The 16,621-nt window shown below is 37.3% G+C and overlaps 1 protein-coding gene across 1 annotated transcript in view; it reads right to left on the bottom strand.

Moving 5' to 3' along the window:
• Positions 1–14,984, bottom strand: part of LOC125228604 (fat-like cadherin-related tumor suppressor homolog) — a 258,065-nt gene extending 243,081 nt beyond the window's left edge. The window contains exon 1 of the mRNA XM_048133244.1: positions 14,799–14,984. The gene's annotated coding sequence lies outside the window, so the exon portion shown is untranslated. The remainder of the gene's footprint in view (positions 1–14,798) is intronic.
• Positions 14,985–16,621: the final 1,637 nt, after the last annotated feature.

Genomic DNA, 16,621 nt, shown 5'->3' with positions numbered 1-16,621 from the left:
ATCAATCACGAAATGCATCGCAATCCTATCTGAGCTGGTTTATTAATGTTTGTAAATTGAAATACAAGGGTTATACCTGTGTTGAGTGTCAGAGTTAAGGGGCGCCAAGCGTTGTTAGCGTTTTTTGTCAATTTTTGAGTTGAATCTGTTAAATTTGCATTGCAGATAGGATTATAAGACAAACGGTCATCGGTTCTTCAATATTTTATCTCTATTCGTACGAGTGTATGGCTTTTCAACGAAAATCGTAATAGTGCGTTTGTATATCCTCCTCCTAAGAATTAGCATGCTATTGTTTTGTTTTTGAATTAAAAATAGTTTTACAAGCGGGCGTGTGATCTAGTGGTAAAGACGTTAGCCGCGTAAGCTGAAGACCCGGGTTCGATTCCCGGCTCGGCCACCAGTGGGCCTTGCCGTTTTTTCTTTCGTGTATGATATCTATTTCAATTTAAAACATTGGATATTAGATTTGACATTGGCCGTCTATTTGGTGACGGCTATCCGGCCGGTTACAACACTTTAAGGGACCATCCACACTCATAAGGGGCATGTCTTGCGGCGCGCAACGGACGTCTCCGCCACGCCGCTTGAATGTAATTCAAAACACGCGACGCCTAAGTGGGGTCGGTCCCTAAGACGCTACAGGAGCGAAAATGCTATAATAGAAAGGAGCCCCCCCCCCTTTTCAATTTGGGAATTCTAGTTAAATATACTAGTGTTATTAACTAGATTTATCGAAAAAAAATTGTCCATTAAGAACAACTCAGTTAAAAGATATTACAAAAAAAAAATTGAAATCGAGGTTCCGCTCTCGACTGTTTCCTCCTTCAAAACTTAATAAACCGTAACGAAATTTGAGAATCTGAACAACGATGGAATAATCTGTGTCGGACCGTTTAGTTTTTTCCGCTAATTGTTACCAATCTTGAGTATCACAGCTTTTTTTGCGCCATAATGAAAAAGGTGTTTTTGGAAATTTTTGATTGGCTCTAGCGTCTTTAAAAATAAAAATATCATAAAAATCAAAACGGTCCGACACAGATAAAAATAATAGTAATCTGTTTTGAAAAAAACATTTCTCTTCAAAAACCAGGAAGGAAATAGTCGAGAGCGTTTGTATGAAGAATTGACCGCTCCTGTATCGTCTTAAGTGAAACCGTTCATACAATTCGGTCGGATATACCCGGGCCGGGTGTATTACTAATACGAGCAAGGTGCCAGTTAATTGACAACTTGCCCCAGGTGTGAAATTGGAGCCGAGACGAAGGATTAGACCGGGATCACCGGCTGACAGCTAAATTCATAAAGCTTTTTCTCTAACATAAACATGACCAGCTTATAAGAACCTTAAGCGAAAACTAAGGACTGAATTGCGCAATGCTTCCAATATCACAGCGATATCAATACAAAATTAATCTTTCATTGGCCAAAAAACTTCACTTTTGGTTGAAGAATTGACATTTATAACAACACTGACAGGACTGCATCGTATCGTTGTGGTCTTAAAATAATTGCATGTCTGAATACAGCCGTTAAACTGTAACCATTCCGTAAGTACGCGCTTGTAAGGGATAGCGATACTGAAAGAAAATGGCGGCCCCTTATATACCATCCCAATAAAAATTTCGTTAGCGCGATGTAGAAATCGGTGCGTTCCGCACAGCGCCATCTAACGTGACATTTGGTAAACTTTTTATATGACATGTTCTACAGACGAGTAGCAGTGCCGAAAGGGTCATCTTATATTGGACTTTATCTAGCAAATAGAGAGTTTCGGACACACGTCACTTCACACATACGTACCTATTACATTTTATCCTCTATTGGACATTTTCTGAAGTGAAAAGCGCCCCAAAGGGGCCTTACAAGAAATTACGTTGCTCGATTAAGTAGGATCTAATCAATTATTGGGCCCTAAGGGACTATAGACAGGCGTTTACTTGTTTCCGATAATTGTTTTGAGGTGAGAATGAAATGAGGTCTATCACTATCACCACTTAAGGGCGTTTTCACATTATCAGACCCGATATCGGATGTAGGAATGATGCCGAAGACAAAAACCGGCCAAGAGCGTGTCGGGCCACGCTAAGTGTAGGGTTCCGTAGTTTTCCGTATTTTTCTCAAAAACTACTGACAAACCTATCAAGTTCAAAATAATTTTCCTAGAAAGTCTTTATAAAGTTCTACTTTTGTGATTTTTTTCATATTTTTTAAACATATGGTTCAAAAGTTAGAGGGGGGGGACGCACATTTTTTTTAGGAGCGATTATTTCCGAAAATATTAATATTATTAAAAAACGATCTTAGTAAATCCTTATTCATTTTTAAATACCTATCCAACAATATATCACACGTTGGGGTTGGAATGAAAAAATATATTAGCCCCCACTTTACATGTAGGGGGGGTACCCTAATAAAACATTTTTTTTTCATTTTTTTATTTTTGCACTTTGTTGGCATGATTGATATACATATTGGTACCAAATTTCAGCTTTCTAGTGCTAACGGTTACTGAGATTATCCGCGGACGGACGGACGGACGGACGGACGGACGGACGGACGGGCGGGCGGGCGGACAGACAGACATGGCGAAACTATAAGGGTTCCTAGTTGACTACGGAACCCTAAAAATCAAAGATGGCGCCTTTAATATTTAGGATACCGGTCCTACATCCGATATCGGATCGCATAATGTAAAACGTACAAAGAAGGTTGTCAAGAAAGTTCCTTTCTTTTAATACAGGTTGATTTTTAAGTACTATCCAAACTTTGCACAATGACTTATGAGGTCATAATGAACAATTTTTATTGTGGGTGCTTTTGTAATGCTGAAATCGCGCATAAATTTGTCTATTCCATAGAAATGAGCGGAATCATGTTAGTCAAAATGTATGCAACAGCCAAATTTATAGGAAGCGACGAGCAGACGAATCACCTGATAGTAATCACTCGAAAGGGTGAAGCGTATAGCTGAGTCGGAACCCTTTTGCTTTTTGCTGCAATGCACACACACACATGTCGTGTACGTAATTTTAAGTCAAATGTATGTTTTTTTTTTCTTCTCTTTTTGTTGTTCTGTGTTGCATTTGTAATTGTGTGTTATTGCAGCATTCAAATAAAGCTTTTATCTATCTATCTATCTATCTATCTAATCAATTAACATTGCCTATTAATCTGCAACGTTTACTTAAATTGCTGTCATGCCTTAGTGACTATAAATTGCTATTATTTATTTTTGGTAATTTTTTGAAAACGAGCCTTCACCGGTACAATTATTACCAATTTTTGATATTTTCTCATATTTTGTTAGACCAAGTAGAAAAAGTCCTATAATGTGATATATATTTGTAAACTACACGCAAAGCCCTTTAATTTGATACCACACACGGTATGATCAAGCGGTCGGTTGCGATTTCACTGTTTTTCACACGAAAGCCCTCTTCGGTGCTTAGCACTTAGCCTTAGGACCCGTTTAAACGGATCCGTCGGGATCCGTATTCGAATCTGAGAACCGTTCCCAAGAAACGTTTCTTTAGATCCGTTTCTCCGTGTAACGTTTCTTAATTACACGTGTAAAACGCGCCAGAAAATCGTGTACGTACGTGTTATTCGGAACGGGTACACGAAACACGGATTCATCCGCGAGCCCTAGTTTTAAGTACGCTGTCGGCTTTGGGAGAGTTAAAAAGTAAATAAGCAGTTTTTTTATTATTATTATAAATGGGCTTATTCTTGGCCACAGACTAGCCAAAGGCAAAGGCGTGGCCTACGATGGAGTGAGCTCGCCCAGAAGATGCCTGTTCACTCTTGATTTGAAGGTTGCCGGGTTATATGAGCTCGGAAATATAGCCGCCGGCAAGGACATTTTGTATAATGAAAAGTAATGCTATCATTTGTTATAATAGTCTTGTTCTAGTTATTCGTATGGCAAAAGTTGCATCATTACGTAAGTTTTAAGGGTAATTTCGATTTTATATGGCTTGATAGTAGTTTTATGCTAGTATATGGGAATGAGGAGATTTGGCAACATCCGAGCTGTGTTGTCTCTGCTTCCCTAGACCGAGCGAAGGCATAAGAGGATAGATCACCGCTAGAAACCTAGTTCCCATTTTCCTCTTTAGACTATTGATGTTATGGAGTAGAACATTGCGATAGCGGCAACCCACACACAGGTGACGGACGTCAACGCCACGCCGCCCGAATGTAATTTAAAAAACGTCTCCTCAATACATTTTGTATAGAAAGGACGCTACCGCCCCAAAACTGATTTTACGTTTTTTGTCAATTGGAATCGAAAGATAATCGTCAGGAGACGTTAGTTCAGTATATAAAATCGTTAGGATCCGATTAGAAGCATTTTTTTTTAAATGCACTCGATATGGGGCGGTCAACTTCACGGAGGTGTTTTTGTTCATTTCGCAAAATCTCGCCACGCAACAACAACAGCGTTGGCTACTTATCAAAACCACAAGCAAATTGCTCACACTGCACATTGCATGACGATTTTTCCTGATGATGCTCCTCAAAATCCTGTTTTCTCTTTGGCAGTTATTCTTCGACGGCCAGATTTATTTAAACAGGAGACGGTTCCGTGTTTTAGTTGATGCTGGATGATTGTATGCGCCGTAGATCTTGGCAAAAAAAGGTCTTTGGATATTTTGGAACGTAGATTTGCCGCTATTGTTACTGGAAATTATAATTTTCCTCACTGATTCAGGCACCGACTTACCTCTTGCTATTTTGGTATAAAAATGTTGTAGAATAATTATATTTTTTACAGAATTTACCTTTTTATGTAGCCGTATATCATATCAGACGACTTATAATATTATTAATTCAATTTAAAATATTATTGTATAATATAAATCTTACTAAACTATTTTTATTTAAAATAGACGACCTATTATGCCTCAAATATGAACTAGGCGTATTTTTTTGCTTTAGATATGTTATTTTTATGATATGATTATATTTAAACATATAACATTAGGGCATTTTGTACGGCGCAAGATTAAACTAGTTTTAATGGCTTAGTGTGTCGTGTATTCCATTTATCATCAAAGTCAATCTGGGTTTAAACACCAGTTTCGGAAATAAATATCGCACGTTGAAGTGTGACTAGACGATATCATTTGCATTGGGGCTCGTAGCGTTAGCGGAGCGTCAGCGGAGCGCAATGATAGCGGTGCGTGCGGCGTTCCGCTCGCAATCCGCGCTCGTTAGTTCCCGCCGGCGGCGTCCGCTGGGCGCAACGCCATCGTTCGTCCGGCGCACCGCTATCATTGCGCTCCGCTAACGCTCCGCCTACGCTCTCAAAACGCGCATGTGTGGCTGAGCTTTGGTCCCTTTACCCAGATAACGTAACATATGTACTGATAGGTAAAAGAAATATAAAATTGATGGCAATTTATATTATGTTGTCTTGCAAAAACCTTTTGTATTCCAAATCTGGCGTCCCTAGAGGACTGACGAAAACTCAACAACTGACGAGACTCGTTGAAACGAAAAGATAAAGTTAGGAGACGCAAAATAAATGTCTAGTTGTCTACCTAAGATGAATGAGCAAAATGCTAATTTACTCACAGTCAGGCTACAAATAAAAGTACCTTAAACTTACGTAACAAACTTGTTGTAATAAAGTTTGGTATGTGTATTATTATACTGTCAGCAGTCACTTTTTTTAAATGTTGGCTTTTTTCGCGTCACTTGAATAGTGTTGTGCCACAACACAACCGATATTAACCGTAAAATATGTTTAAAAAATCGACGTTTTTTGTGTTGTTGTAGTTGTGTCAATAGTTTATAAGGAAATATTAATTTGATACACAAAACTATTTTTTTTTATAGTTTTTCATTTTTCATTTTCATTTTCATTTATTAACCATAATGTAATATGATCATTACATGGTAAGTCAGCATTTTACAATATTTTATAACATTTTACTATGTAAGTAAGTAAGCTTAGTATTAATCATAATAAATAATAATCTATTTACAAATTTCGTCAATTACATTATTATTCAATGATAAGTATTCATTTATCGAATAGAAGGCATGGTTTTGGAAAAAAATTTTTACTGTGTTTTTAAATAAATTAAAAGGTAAATCTGTGACATTTGTGGGCAATTTATTAAAAAGCTTTATTTTTATGAAAATTCCCTGTTTTTGGCATTTTTTCAATTTAAGAAAGGGAAGTATTAGCTTGCTATTGTTCCTCGTATTATAATTGTGACAATCCGAACGCTTAAGTAAGGTATTTGATTTGTTATGAATTTCTAACACAGAGTTGTATATGTACAGTGATACGACCGTCATTATTTTAAGCTTCAAAAAGTAAGACCTCGCCGATATGCGCCAATAGTTATTAATGTTATTATAGAAGTAATTTAGTGCTACTAATAATACTAAAGAGAGCCTTGAAACCGATCTCTCTGCCCGTTTGCTTTATGTTTGCCAATTTATGTTTTTTAAATACGACTATAATCTTTTTAGAATCGCGAATAACAGTAACCGTTCATCTAAAAGATTTATACAAGAAAGTTTCATACAATATAAACAGCCAGTCAGCTGTTCGGGATAGGTTTATTCAGTACGGAGCCAGCAACAATGGCGTTGTTTAAAATAGGGGCTGGTTCGCTATTGTGACGGCCGACCCCAATTATTTTGAATTGATTGAGTAGAAGTCGATATGGAGCGGTTATACGAGTTTCAATGTTTTTATAATACAATAAAGTAACAGTTTTCGGAATAGTGAAATAACTTGCAAAATAGTAAATAATTATAGTAGTAATTTTTTCGCCAAACGAGAGATCGAGGGATCAACTCCATGTTTTTATCTTTGATACACCGGAGTTACATATAAATATAGCTTTATGTATCGATTATCATATAATAGAAAAAAAACGCGTAAAGTCGGAGTAGTAGTTAGCCCAGTTTTCATTTAATAGTCAATAACCTAACCACAAAATTAAAATGTTGAAAAAAACCCCCAGATAGTGGACCGATTTTCATCAAACATGGCTAAGAAAGAACACTGGGGAGTTCTCGGGAGGACTAATTCAGCTTTCAAACAAAAAAAAACGAAATCTAAATCGGTTCATCCGTTAGTGAGCTACGATGCTACAGACAAACAGACAGACACGTCAAACTTATAACACAGCTTAGCAGTTAAAAACAGGGTAATGACGGCTCACAGCGCTTAAGGGTTCAAATGTATTTCTAATGTGTATAACACTCACAAATGACACCGCTGTGAAATCACCATTTTCGGTAATAAGCATAATATGAGTCACGCCTGTCACGGGACCGTGTAGGTATTTATATAGTAAATTGGGTTATTTAGGCAGTAAATATTTATATTAGGCACTGAAAGCATTAGCATCGACATATATAATAATAAATAATGCTACAGTACAGTCAGGTTACTAAATATGGACACGGACCAAGTCACAAAAAAGTGTGTGTAACTGTATATTAGAGATGGGCCGAATATTCGGTACATATTCGGTATTCGGCATATTTGGCAAGTTTTTCAATGTTCGTATTCGGCCGAATAGTTCGTTACATTGCCGAATATTTACCGAATAAACAAAGTAAATAAATAGCGTAAATTGTTTCGTAATTCATCGAATAATGACATCCCTTTTCAGCATTCTAAGTATGGATTCTAAGAAACCACCAAAGGGAGTTAAAAATGCGTTAAAATATATGTATCTAAAATAATAATGAAAAAAAGTAAAAATAACGTAGCTTAAGAAACAAAAATCAAAATTTTCTTCTGCACTAAATTATAGGAATATTAATATTAGTACCCATTACCAATAATTGAAAAGTGTTTACCTCTAACGCCGTGGCTTGCGTGGGCGACGGTCGCGCGATGGTCGCGCGACGGCGATGCGACGCATACGAAATCAAGCCTTATCGATATGGAAAGTAAACGATGCGATGAGACGCGACGGCGACGGTCGCGCGGCTGTCGCCCACGCAAGACACGGCGTAAGCGAGGATTTAAAATATGGCGGAACCGAATATTCGGCCGAATGTTCGGTTCGGTAACAGCTGAACCGAATGTTCGGCCGAATATTCGTATTCGGCAAAGTCCGTATACGGCCCATCTCTACTGTGTATCATAAGGCGTAACTCGAGTAAGGTCGTATACCAATAGGTACATATTTTTGGCACTTCGTCCGTTTATGTTGGAAGTTAAAATATGTATACTGTGTTACTTTTCATACTGCTTGAAAATAATGCTATTTAAGCGTAGTATAATTGAGGTCAGTCACTCCGAGTTGCAACCAAACTGTGTTTATGAGAGAATGGTGAGTTGGCGTTTTTAGGGTTCCGTGCCTCAAAAAGGAACTTTATAGGATTACGCGCGTGTGTCTGTCTGTCCGTTGTCACAGCCAAAATTCTCCGAAACTACCGAACCGATTAACATGAAATTTGGCACGCATATGTAAACCTGTGACCCAAAGACGGACATGTAATTAAAATTAAGAAAATTCAATTATAGGGGCCACTTTTGGGGGGTAAAAGTGAAAATGAAAAATCAAAGTTTTTAGCACTATATTGTGTTACATATCCAATGAAAGAACTTTTTATAAGTACCTATTAAAAAAAAATTATAAAGTTATTTTCAAGTAATTTAAGAACAGGCAAAAAATTACCATTCCCCACCCCTTATCTCCGAAACTACTAATTTAAGTGTAACGCCGTGTCTTGCCTTGCGTGGGCGACGGTCGCGCGACCGTCGCCGTCGCGTCTCATCGCATCGTCTACTTCCATATCGATAAGATTTGATTTCGTATGCGTCGCATCGCCGTCGCGCGACCATCGCGCGACCGTCGCCCACGCAAGCCACGGCGTAAGGGTTGAGTGAACGCTCGGAGCGGAGCGTTTGGCGGGGCGTGCAGCGGGACGGGCTCGCCCGTCAGGACACTTGCATGAGCTTGGATTGTTTGAGATGTACGCCGCACGCCTAGGGTTGCAAGTAGAAAAAAAAACCAAATGTTTTTTTTCAGAATTATGAAAAAAAACATGAAAAAAAAACCGAGCACCATGGGTTTTTTTTCTAAATATGGTTTTTTTTCAGATGAACAAATAATTCGACAATACCGGTTTTTTGTGACTTGTAACTTGTTTCAATAACAAAACATACATTTTAATTCGATTAACATTCAGTATACAAACGTTTATTGGGGAATCCCCGATGCTGCGTGCAGTGGAGAGTGGAGAGGCGGTGGTGTTGCCAACAGTAAATAGTGTAGTGATAACTACCAACTACAGATTTCGTAAATGTTACTTTTATAAGACCAGAAATTAAAGTCATTTGATTAAATTCGTTTAATAGTTGACATTGAGTCTAAAAAACCATATAAAAGTATTAACTGCTTTGCAAATTTTGAGATTTCGTACTTTAGAAAAAAAACATACTCCAGAAAAAAAATGTTTTTTTTTCAAGGTTTTTTTCATGTTTTTTTTTTCAAGCCAGAAAAAAAAACCGTTTTTTTGCAACCCTACGCACGCCCAATACGAGCGAGCACTCAGGCTTTACGTATTTAATTTTCTTTTTTCTTTTAACCACACTTTGCCACATTCTACGCAAATCTTGGAAAACGAACCATACTAACATTCTTTTACATATTCCACTAAACAAATCTTGAAAAAAAAGGCTTTATACATAGAGCAGATGTAGGTAAAGCTTTCTATAGGATCTGATGTTTATAGTATATTGGATCGGGGTTGGTTCCCTAATAAAAGTTTTTCACTTCGCAGAGTACAAAGGGTTCAAACCCTGTTCTTACATTGATTTCGAGTTTGTACTGTTTTATGTCAGACCTTGATTTTGATTGATTCTGACACAGAGCTTATGTGAGAAATGTCCAATACAATACAATACAAATACTCTTTATTGCACACCACCACACTCACACACCACCACAATGTCATTTGATATTTGCCAGTCGCTTTTCGGTGAAGGAAAACATCGTGAGGAAACCGGACTAATTCCAATAAGGCCTAGTTACCCTTCGGGTTGGAAGGTCAGATGGCAGTAGCTTTCGTAAAAACTAGTGTCTACGCCAAATCTTGGGATTAGTTGTCAAAGCGAACTCCAGGCTCCCGTGAGCCGTGGCAAATGCCGGGATAACGCGAGGAGGATGACTGTTTTATGCCAGACCTTGATTTTGATTGATTCTGATACCGAATTTTTGTTACCAATAAATAGGAAAATATTTATGTACCTAACATACAAGTTTAAATGAATGAATTAGTTCATTTTGTTCGTGACTGTTGTGGCCTCGTAGTACATACATATACATACTAGTTTATTTAAAGACTTGTGGTATCAAACCTGAATATAGCGTGATATAGTGTATGGCAATTTAAATCCATGAGAGGATATTGTGCTAGATTCTGTTCAGCACTACTTTTTGTTCGTGTGACGAAATTTTAATATAAAACTTTCTTTACCGGCACATGCCTGCACTATGCTTAGGAAAGTACCATTATAAAATTGTAATAAATTATTACAAGTGGATCTTAGAGAGTTAACAGATATGAAAAACCTTAGAGAAAAAAATATTATGATTTTATCGATTCAACTAAATTCTCTACTCCCCAGCCCCACTAGATGTGAGACACGGCAACGATTTCTTTCGCCTTCTAAGAATTCCAAGATTTCTTAGGTATTTCCCCAGAAACAAATAAAGTAAAGGAGAGCTAATAAAATAAGACACTTTCATCAATATAACAAATAAAAAGTGACTACAAAAGAAATTATCAATAGGGTGGAATAAAATTCCTCAGTCTTCAGTAAAAAGGCTTACAAAAAAAAGTATTGACAAGAACATTGAAGAATATCCTAAAGATTTTTTGCTGTCCTTTATTCTAAGGAAGATGAAGTTATGCGACGAGTAAAAATAGGTCTCAAGACTAGTAAATTTTGTGTTTCATTGATATTTCCTAATGTTGCCAGTTTTAAATTTTAGTAGTGATGGGCTTAATCGGTTTTTATCGTAAAAATCGTGTGTCACGGATGATTTTATTATTTCTGTTGCGGTACAAATTCACGACTAAGATGTATTTTTGTACGTACCTTTAATTCTTTTTTATGCAGACAATAGAAAAAAATATTCAAAAATATTTGATTTAATTTACTCACTCTGTTATTGCATTGTTAAGTACTAAGGTTTCGACATATTCCGAAACTTGTATTAAGAGTATTATCTGTATTAAACTGGCCTTATTTATGTCTCTGACATTTATTAAGTGTAATAAAACTGGTGCAATTGGAATTTCTCACAAACACGTTTTATTACTACAGCGCCCCTATTCATGTGACTTCTGGAGCTGAAGGCTATGAGAAATAGTCGAGTCTCACTTAGTTACTGAAAACGTAATTACTTAAAATAGGCTATGTAAAATGTCGAAAATCTGTCGTATACCTTTTCTCAACGCTTTCCATTGTGTATTTTTTTAACAGAATTTTCTTTATATAACAAATAATAAATACCGATAAATGTATAATTGACTACCAAATGTAAATAATAACAATTTAAAGTTTTCTTAGTTAATACTAGAAATTAATTATTGACGTGTAAAATACTATTTTTTACCAATAAACGCTATCTATCTATCTATTTGGAATAGGAGGCAAACGAGCAGACAGGTCGCCTGATGGTAAGCGATCACCGCCGCCCATGGACACCCGAAACACCAGAAGTGTTGAAGGTGCGTTGCCGGCCTTTAAGATGGGTGCACGCTCTTTTCTTGACATGTACGCGCTTTTATTTTAGTTGAAATAAGCAGAGTTCGAAAAATGAGCTATTTGTCTTATAATATAAATAAATAATAAATAAATAAATAAATATTATAGGACATTCTTACACAGATTGACTGAGGCCCACGGTAAGCTCAGGAAGGCTTGTGTTGTGGGTACTCAGACAACGATATATATAATATATAAATACTTATATATATAGAAAACATCCATGACTCCGGAACAAATGACTTAAGACATTTCACATTATAAGGAAAAAACCTACAATAGCGTTGCCAATGATCTTGGTCAGGACAGGTTAAGGAGAAAACTGCACCATCATGTTTAATTTGCAAGATACCTCGAGTCTCAAGAATAATATACACCCCGAAAAACATCCATTAAAGTGGTGAACAGGAAGATCATTATTGAAAAGAATGTAGACAAAATCGACGCTGGAGAGTATGCCATAAAAACCGATTAAACAGGGCCAGTGGATGGGAGCCCTAAAATCGTCAGAGGTGGTTTTCGCGCCGCCGATCGATGTAGCGCCGGGCATTAAGTATGCTGGGTCTATAAACTCGGTACACCCGGTACAGGGCCTTTTGATGCATAAGCCATTCACATAAACATTACTTCGTAATAACCTAACCACAAAATTAAAATTTTGAAAAAACCCCCGACTGCGACATAGTAGACCGATTTTCATGAAACATGGCTAAGAACACTCCCGACTAACTCAGCTTTCAGACAAAAAAAACTACATCTAAATCGGTTCATACATTCAGGAGCTACGATGCCACAGACAGACACACACACAGACAGACAGACAGACAGACAAACAGACAGACAGACACACACACAGACAGACAGACAGACACGTCAAACGTATAACACCCGTCGTTTTTGCGTCGGGGGTTAAAAATGGGCGAGCAATGCCAAATAAGTGAGTTACTTACTTACTCTATGCTCGGTCGGTACAGTCAACAACACAGCTATGAATACAAAGTGGGAAAAATATGTATACACACCTTAATGTACAAGCAATAAAGTTCTGTAAATATTTTTGCCACTTTGTAGTCAGAACTTTGTTGTTGACTGTACAGGATTTCTTGATGCATAGCCTACATAGGCCATTGACATATACATTACACTGATTACACATGCCTTAGTAAAAGTGCCAGTTTGTTGGTGCACTAATAGTTTTGGTGCACATTTCCTGGGTGCTAGACTGCGCTCATGTCCGCTCGAAATAAGGCATCATATTAGTGGCCCTATCTTTACTTTTGAAATCTTAGGCACTTTGAAATGTCAGTAATTAACATATACATATTTAACTAGCTGCTCCAGTGTGTAAATGATGATTGAAGCTATTAAACTATCCACATAATATATAATTATCTTCATACTTGCTTCTGGATTGGCTCAGTGACAATAGTAGGAACCATAATAAAAATTGCAAATATGTTACCAATAAATATGTGTAGCATTTTTTTAAAGTGTAGTGTAATTATTAATTATAAAGAAAACATTTCATTAATTCGGCGGCCATCATTAAAGGTCATTAACTATGCTGGACCCAGAGCCAGCTCAGGGACACTTAATTTTTAGGGTTAATTTCAGTTTATAATGATTAATTACTACTTGTATATAGATTTAAATACCTTATTGGGTAATAAAACTGTGTATCGATATTTAAATTGCATATAAGTATACCCATTGTATAGGTACAGTCACCAGCATTTATAAATAGGTGATGATTTCTGTACCTTGTCGCTTTTAATCGTTTGACATTTCAAACACGACGTTAAAGTGACAAGGTACAAATATTATCACTTATTTATGCCAGTGACTGTACCTATGTATTTCATTGAACTTTGTTTACAAAATGTAAATAAAAATATCACAGTACATTGTTCACAAATTTACAAAAATATCACGTCAATTTGAACTAATTTTATTTGTTTAATCAGGGGCAGCTCACTCCGCGATCCTTTCGCCGCGCTACAAGTACATGCCGGCGGCCGCGAGTTCGCGGCCCATTCAGTGGCGACGACCTTCGCGCGGCGCAATAGAATTCAATGTCGTCTGCACGCGTGCGGTCCGTTTGTTAATGTAGGTAAGAATTTAGAATGGCGGCGTTTTGTGAACATCAAAGGAGTGAGCCTTCTGTACACTATTATATATTCTGTGGTTTAATGCACTTTTCCAAATAAAAAAGTTACTATTTCTTGCCACAATTTTTTAATTTTTTGAAATAGTGTTGTGCTTATCGATAGTAACCGTAAAACATCAGTGATTTTATTTTATAGTGTTGTGCAACAACTGATTTTTGTCGTAAAATGAACGAATGAATTAAGGAAGTTATATTTTTCTTAAACTCTTTTTTTGATAGGTAGTCGATGTTATTTGTGAAGAAAAATAACTTAAGTTCCTTACGAAATACTTTTAATAATTTATTGCCGTACATTTCGAATTGATTAATTAAGCATTTATTGTAAATTTAACATTCAATACATGAAAAATCTATGACCTAAGTTAAAACGGATCGATATAGCTTACAGGGCACTTAGGGTTTCAAGGACTAGGGCACAGGTGTTTCATTTCGGTAGATTCCAAGCAAGCACTTTAGACAGTTTAGACAATGTAGGTACTATAGGGACTAACTTACATAGAACATGTTTAGTTAAACGTATAAAAACTAACTTCCCGAAGCGATATGAACGAATACGCGAGCAACCGGATTATTCATAGCAATTTAGGCACCGAGGGGTCTAGAGACCTACTATAGGGTCATTCATACTAAGGGGAGATATCCCTGATATTACTAGTTAGTTTAGCTAAACCGGCTAAACTAAAAAAAACCTTAACACTTGGTCGATCCTAGAGGGTCATTATGAATTCCAAGTCGCGCCAGAAGGGTCCTGAGGGCACGCCTGGCGTTTAATGGCATCATTTAATATTTATCCCGTACATAACTTCACAATCTATCCTACCAGCACTTGAACTACGAAACTTTGAGATTAAGCGGTTAGCTCACCTGTTTTTAACAATCCTATAACGGTCATACACCACACAACACTCACTGGATAAATCACAAACACACCGCTACACAACACTACATCCATTCACAAGCCACTACACTAGGCTTCACTTTAAATCCTGGTGTCGCGAACGTACGTAAAGGGGCGCGCGGGGATTTGTGACGGAGCGACGTGCTCTCACTTCCAACGCTAGGGGCAGACTGAGCCGGCCGCGGGCGGGGCGCGGGGGGCGCTCTCGCGGCCTGGCCTATAAACTTGCTTGCTCTCATATCGCGTCGAGGCGCGGGACTCGCTCCTTGTGAAAGTCAGATTGCAGTTGCAGTGACCTTTGACGAAAGGGCCGTATTCAAAACCGAATTTAGTATCTTTGCGTCACGCTCACACGCGTGCAGCTGCGCTTTGGAGCGAGCGAGCGCGTGGAACGATAATTTTGAAATGCACTCTCGTGAATTACGACCTTTGGCTTGTAATTACTAAAGTTGGTCATGTGGGCAGAGATGCTGTTCAACAAACTGTCGAACTCAGTGGGCGTCTAATAAGAGAATCGAAGTAACTTAATACTAACTTTGAACATAATTTGATAGAGAAAGGTAACTTAACGGAAAGTTGATTTGGTCGGTAAATTTGATTTGATCAGTTTTAACGAAGACGGTAACGTAGTTAATCTTTAGAGATTGAGTTTTATGATTTCTTTTCTGTTTAATGAAATTATATACATATAACAAGTAAAGTCAGTCTAAGTTAGTTTTTCAAATTACCTATGAAGCATGAAATATTGTTTCAAAACTAAGATGTTATTTTTTTAAACATAATAATTTTGCGGTAATCATCGATTTGAGCACATCACTATTAATAACCTAAGAGCCCATGAAAAAAAAGAGTGATGCACAAAAAATTCAATGTCACTATAACAGCTTTTTTTAAATATTAGAAAATCTACAACAATAATTTTATTTATCTTCAAATTAAATAATTAATGTGTATTTATAAATGTTTTAAACTTAAAATGAAAACTCTAAACATTGGTTTGTTATTATTATCATTGACATCGGTTAAAATAGGCGCTTACTATCAATCGTTCATTCAAATCATTCATTCATCAGTTCGTTCACCTTTCGCTATTCGTGTTTACTCAACTGATTATAAACAAAGGAAATCATTTAAACAAATATACAGTTTTGGGACAATTTATTTTTAGTGTTACTACGAAAGTGCATTGTTTCCGAACGTGATTATTAGTTATAAGTATTTCCGAACGTATCCTCGCTCTTGTTTATGTTTGCTGGATGCACTCGGTGCCGTTCTGTGGTCAGCCATTAAAAATCTGATTACTTATAAAAAATAAAGATATTTTAACAGGCATGACACAGATTTTTGTAAAAATATAGTAGGTATACTTATAGAGATACATCTATTGTATCAATTTTATCATTCATGGATATTATTTTGATACAAAAAGGCATATAGTATCAACAGCTATTACGATCTTATAAATATGTAATAATAATAAAATAAATCGAGGCGTAGGGATGTGACGACCCCATCGCCCATTGGTTTTACCAGTGCAATCAGTCAACGCAGGGCAGCTTGTGGCGAGCTGTTGGGGAACAGCGACCCCACGTACCCGAGTGCTCCTGGGGAGTTCTGTTACCCGTAAGGCGGGTGGGTGGGACAGTACTCTCTACCTCTGGCTTGCCTTGGCTGGCCGTCCAGAGTGGAGTCGTTAGGGCTATATGCCCCAGGGGTGGAAGTGAAAATTTGCATAAGACGCGAGTTGGTGCAGTGGCTTAACAGCCACTGGGCAGAAAGCGGTGTACAC

The sequence above is a fragment of the Leguminivora glycinivorella genome, chromosome 8, assembly GCF_023078275.1.
Source record: "Leguminivora glycinivorella isolate SPB_JAAS2020 chromosome 8, LegGlyc_1.1, whole genome shotgun sequence".
NCBI lineage: Eukaryota > Metazoa > Arthropoda > Insecta > Lepidoptera > Tortricidae > Leguminivora > Leguminivora glycinivorella.
The sequence above is the reverse complement of the archived record's forward strand: the minus strand, read 5'-3'. Positions and strand labels throughout refer to the sequence as shown.